Genomic DNA, 6,000 nt, shown 5'->3' with positions numbered 1-6,000 from the left:
TGGTAACAAGGAGACACCAGAACTGTTTTTAAATCTGTTCAATCTATTGGTGACAGCTGGGTGAAGTGACCTTGCTTATGCAAAAATACCAGTCGGTGTCAGCTCTTGCTTATGAAAATCAGCCAATAAGAATAAACCCACTCCAACAAAAATATCTCCTGTGCCAGCCAATCAGTACATCTCACCTGAGCAACCACACCTCTCCAGATGATGTCAACCCTCTTACAACCCTGAAAGTCCACCAATCCATAAATTCCACATTTCTCAAAAACCCTACTTGATATCATCAGTCTGTTCTGTTCTCAGAGACCATGCCGGACTAGCAGAGTTCTCCCTTATTAAAGCAAGTAATAAATTCAATTTTATTCTTTTATTTCAGATATTGAGTGATAGTCTCATCATTCTTTGACAATTCTGACATAGAAATGTTTTTTGTATTGAGATAAACTGCATGTAACAAAATTCATTATTTTAAACATTAGAATGTACAATCAGTGATTTTTAGTAAATTCACACTGTGCAACCATCATCCCTATTTAATTACAGAATATAAAACTCTGTACTTCCTAATTGCCCCTTCTCTTCATCCTCTGTCAACCAGTAATCCACTTCCTATCTCTATAAATACATGATTTTATTTTATAAATCCAAGACGATTTGAACAAGGATTCTTCCAGTAGGATTTCCTGCTTCTTTGACTATAACCAGTGTAGGAATTTTCAAGCTGTAGACATGTATTAATAAAGCAGGGTAGGGAGAGAAGTTGAATTTATTTATAATTGATCGAAGAGCCAGAATACTAATGCACTATAATACACTTATCAGAGATGATGTTAGTGCTAATAGACAAGTTTCAGAAACCAAGCTCAGGGATAGGATTTTTTCCTCTGAGTTCCAGACACATATATTTCATTGCCTACATCAAAATCTGGTTTGGAACAAATTTAGTGGAGTCACATTTCTCAATTTCAAATTTTACTACAAAGCTACAGTAATCCAAGACAGTGTGGTACTGGCATGTGGATAAACGTATAGATTAGATTAATGGAATAGAATTGAGAGTCCAGAAATAAACTCATATATCTAAGATCAATTGACTTTTGACAATAGTGCCAAGACCACTTAGTGGGGGAAAGGATAATATTTTCAACAAAGGTACTGGTACAACTAGATGTCCACATGCAAAAAAATGTAACTGGACTCCTACTTCACACCATATACAAAAATTAATTCTAAATGGATAATAGACTTAAATGGAAAAGCTAAAACTAAAACTTCCTTAGAAGGAAAGGTAAATCTTTGAGACCTTGGATTAGGTAATGGATTAGGAAAGAGAAATAAAAACCTGTTCACACAAAAAACTTGTATATGAATGTTCATACCAGCATTTTTCATAATAGCAAAAAAGTGGAAAAACTCCTATGTCCACCAACCAATGAATGGATAAACAAAATTCCATATAATGGAATATAATCAGGCCATTAAAATAAATAAGTACTGATAAATGCTACAACATGTATGAAGCTTGAAAACATTGTGCTAGGTGTAGATAGGGTCTTTACACAGGTAATAAAGTTAAAATGAGGTCATAAAGTTAAAGTGAGGTCATTAGAATAAGCTTTACTCCAATAAGACTTGTGCCCTTCTAAAAAGGGAAAATTTGAACACAGTCCCAAAAGGCACATATTGTATGATTCCATTTTTATAAAACATTCAGAATAGGTAAATCCATGGAGACTGAAAGTAGATTAGTGGTTGCCAAGAATTAGGAGGAATGAGGAAGACTGCTAATGGGCATGGGGTTTTCTTTATGGAGTGATAAAATATGTTTTTTAAAAAAATTAGTAATGATTACGTATAACTCTGTGAATATATTAAAAACCACAGAATTGTATACTTTAAAAGGATAAATTATGTCTCAAAATGCTATGGATATCTCAAAGGCATCTCGAACTCAGTGTGTCCAATATAAAATTCTTGTTCTTTATGTCAACTTTTATCCTCTTCCTGTGCTCTCCAGAGCTTAATGAGTGGACAATGCCAACTAATTACACAGAATAGAAACTCCTAGGTCATGGGATGGGTTAATATTTAACCCATCTTGAATCTTATCAATTTTACTTCCTGAATATCTCTTTAATTTTTCAACTTGTCCATATGTTTATTGCTACATCCCAAAGCCAACGTCACTTCTTGTTAACAAGCTTCTTACCCAGCCTCCTTACCCATACACTCATGCCCTTCTTCAATCTGCCATCCGTGCAGCAGCTGGGAGCACTGGATCACTCCACAGACAGACCAGGTGCACACAACTACAACAGAGTAGGGCACCAAAACACGGAGGCAAAATTTCTTGGATATTTTTGATATTTTATATCAGGATACAAAATTTCTGCTAAGTAACAGAAAACTCAGCACTTTCTGACCTAGTGAGAAAATGTATTATCTCACCTAACAAATTCAGACACAGGGAGGCTCTAAAGTTAAGCTCAGCCACGTCTTGAAGCACCTAATTTTTTCTTTTTCCATTTGGCTATCTCCCTTCATGGTAGTAAGGTGGCTGCCAGCAGCAAACACGCATCCTGTTCCCCTATTCATACTTATGTATGGTTGGCAGCTCCTGAACATATGGTGGGAGAAGGAAAAGCTCCTCTCCCAACCATATGTTCTTCCTTTAACTTGTATTAGGCAGATTTAAGTTATATGTGAACCCGTGGACCAGGGAAAGGCCGAACACTCGTTGGCACGGACTGATTAAGGTTTACCTGTGGATTGGGTGGACAGCTGAACAAAATTTGAGGAACTGTTGAGAAGGGAGAAGAGGGCGATAGATGCTGCCTTGATCTAATATAGTTCTTATTTTATGACATATAATGGGCCCTCATATATTTCAGAAAAAGGAAGGTAAGTTTACAAAATATCATTTACGGCATGAGTGTTCCCCCTTCCCTTCATATTTTAGTATTCAAAACTCAAATGCACTTTTCTGTCATCTGTTAAAAGCAAAATGTAATAATTTATCTTTAATTCAGTAAAGAGTTTTCCAATTTTTCTTCTTGCATTATGATAAAGTTAAAATGTAAAGACTATTTATTAGGTTTAGGTGTGGCTCATTCTTTTTCCAATTCCAAAATATATTGAGCATGATGGCAGAGGTTCACTAACAACAAGGATAAACACAAAGTCAGTCTTCTCTTTCGGGCTCTAAGCATTCAAGCAATATAATATATATCACACATCTACAATTGTGCCAGCCAGGTGTAAGTAAAAGGGAAACATTTTAAGCACAGTTATAGGATAAGTTGAAAGACCTGAAACCATTCTTTCATCTAATAGGCTTAGACATGTTATAGGTGATTAAGTTCTAAAAATTTGCTGTATTAAAAATCAAGCACATCGAACCCAGAGATAAGGGACTCTATATATAATCTTTATAAATATGAGATTATTCATTTAAAAAATTACACGAGTCATTAGCAAGTGCTGAGGTCTAGGCAATTCCTTTCCTTATACTTATGTATGGTTGGCAGCTCCTGAAATTGAACTGTAAGAAGCACTCTTTTCCTAGGTAGTCAGGATCTATAGTTGGTCAGTTAAAGAAGAAGGTTAGTTAAAGGAGAGAATCACGAAATTATAAAAAATATCCTTAAAACTTTATTTTTAATTTAAAACATAAAGAAGTCCATTCGTTCATCATTCCTTTTGGTATCAGGCTAATTAAGGCCTTTTCTTTGAGTGGGGTCCACCACCTGAGGCTGCATATAAGACTTCCATTAACACAGCAAATAGCATTGTTGATTTTAGTTTCAGTGAGGTGAGGTCTCAGGATACTTGTGGAGGAAACTGAGGGCAGAATTCTAGATTTTGATAACCCTTTCCTCTCTCCAAACTTTCACATTTGCTTTACCCACACCTAATTCCACATTTTTTTTCTTGAGAAAGACCTGTCTTTATCAGGTTTTATCTAAGCATTCAACTTATTTTCATAGAGATTACCACCCTCTTTACACTCATATTTGTATGATTTTGGTAACATTCAATTAAATTATGTAATTACCAAGTACAACTTACATAAACAAGTCTGAGAACAAATGACTGCATTTTGGAAAGCATACAACTAAATTAGGGAGAGACGTGATTAGCCCATCAGGGACTAGCCAACTTACTAGTTGTAAAAATTGGGTGGGCCTTGAGTCGTCAGGCATATGTTTCACAGAGAACAGAGACTGGTTCAAAGGTCTGAACCATAGGAAAGCTGAGTTCACTTAAGAAATGAAAAATCTAAATTCAGAGACTTACCACTCAAACTCACATGAAGTTAGTGCTGAAATTCTTTTTAGTGGAAAGTTAACAAAGAAGATTTGAATGAACCTTTCTTTGCTGGGTTTCTCTGTAGGAGGGCATAATGCCTGAGCCTCCATGTGGATGTGATTAGTGTCACTGGGTCTATTCCTGGTAAATGCTCTAAAATATTAAAATATATCTCCCTTTGAAGGAGGCAGGAAAGGAGCTGTTCCTAGTTTATGTTTAATAAAATACTGAAGTCTAAAGTAGCCTTAATATGGGTCAGATTACTAAGGATAATAAAATTCTCCAAAAGAACCCATTTGCTAACCAGTAGGGGAAAAACAATCCTGTTTCCTCATGCTCTCTTGTGATAAAACAGTAGGTTTACAGTGGGGATTATGAAGCTCTAAAATTAAAGTATCTGAAAGAGATCTTCATTTACCTTCATTATGGTTGGATTACACTGCACACCAAGAGTTGGCCACCAAAATGATAAGTGGTGGTGCCCGAGGGTGGGCCGTGGAATTAGAAGTACTTCCTCCCCACCCCCTAAATTGTCTAAAATGAAATTATATTACTTTTATAAGTAAAAATGACAATAAAAACACTACCATAATTTACCACCACAGCTAGTTAGTAATAATAGGCAGACCAGTTTAAAGTTTTGGACAGAATGAGCTGTAGCCTCAACAGAGGATCCTCTTCTTTGGGTAATTCTTATTGAATTCAGTGAGAACACAAAACAATTTACAATTTTCCTATTCTGCCTCATGCAGTTTAAGAACTTTAAAAGAAACGAAGACTAAGCAAAGTAAATCCACATCTGTTTTCCTAGCTAGCTAAATTTAGGAAGCCCACTGAATTATGGAATCTCTATCTTAAAAGGTTTAATAAGTCTTCCAAAAGGCAGCACTGAATGGGGTTAAGATCACGAACTCTGGAGCCAAAATGCTGAGTGACCTTGGACAGTTACTTAACCTCTCTGTGACTCAATTTCCACACCTGTAAAATAGTGATACTTGATTCTTAAGAGAATCAAATGAATTAATGTGTAATTAATGTTATGTATAAACTGCTTTTAACAGTGCTTGGCATGTAGAAAGTTCTATAGAAGTTTGGTAAAGAAATGCAAATTTAAAAAAAATCAGTGAGTTCACTAAGTATATGTTAGTGTTAAGAATAGTCTCTGTATCCTTTTCAACATTCTTATCCTTCAAGATTTTTATTAATAATTTCTACTAAGCCTAGATAAGTTAAACTGATGCTTAATGCTTAATGAAATGTATGATATATTTAGGGACAAGTAATCTAAATATCTAAGATAGGATTTACAGGTTATGAAGACCTTTGACGCTGTGCCCATTAATAAACCGCAGTCCTTCCTAAAGCCATCTTCCCCAGTGTAGAGACCCCTAAGAGATGCTGACAGTGCACTGAGAGGAACACTTTTAAATGGATGGGTGTATATGCTAGTGGTTTTAGAATATGAATTCTTGGATGCTCCTCCCTTCAAAAGGTGGAGCCTAATCTACTCCCCTTGAGTGTGAGATGGACTTAGTGACCTGCTTTTAACAAATAAAAAGGAAGTAGAAGTGATGGTGTGCAACTTTAGAGACTAGGTCTTTCCTCACTTGGATCTAAAGGAAGCTGAAGGAAGCCATGCTGTGTCATGAGGATACTCAGCAACCCTGTGGAGAGGCTCACATGCTACGG

This window comes from Pteropus vampyrus, unplaced genomic scaffold, assembly GCF_000151845.1.
Source record: "Pteropus vampyrus isolate Shadow unplaced genomic scaffold, Pvam_2.0 Scaffold8, whole genome shotgun sequence".
Taxonomy (NCBI): Eukaryota; Metazoa; Chordata; class Mammalia; order Chiroptera; family Pteropodidae; genus Pteropus; species Pteropus vampyrus.
The sequence above is the reverse complement of the archived record's forward strand: the minus strand, read 5'-3'. Positions refer to the sequence as shown.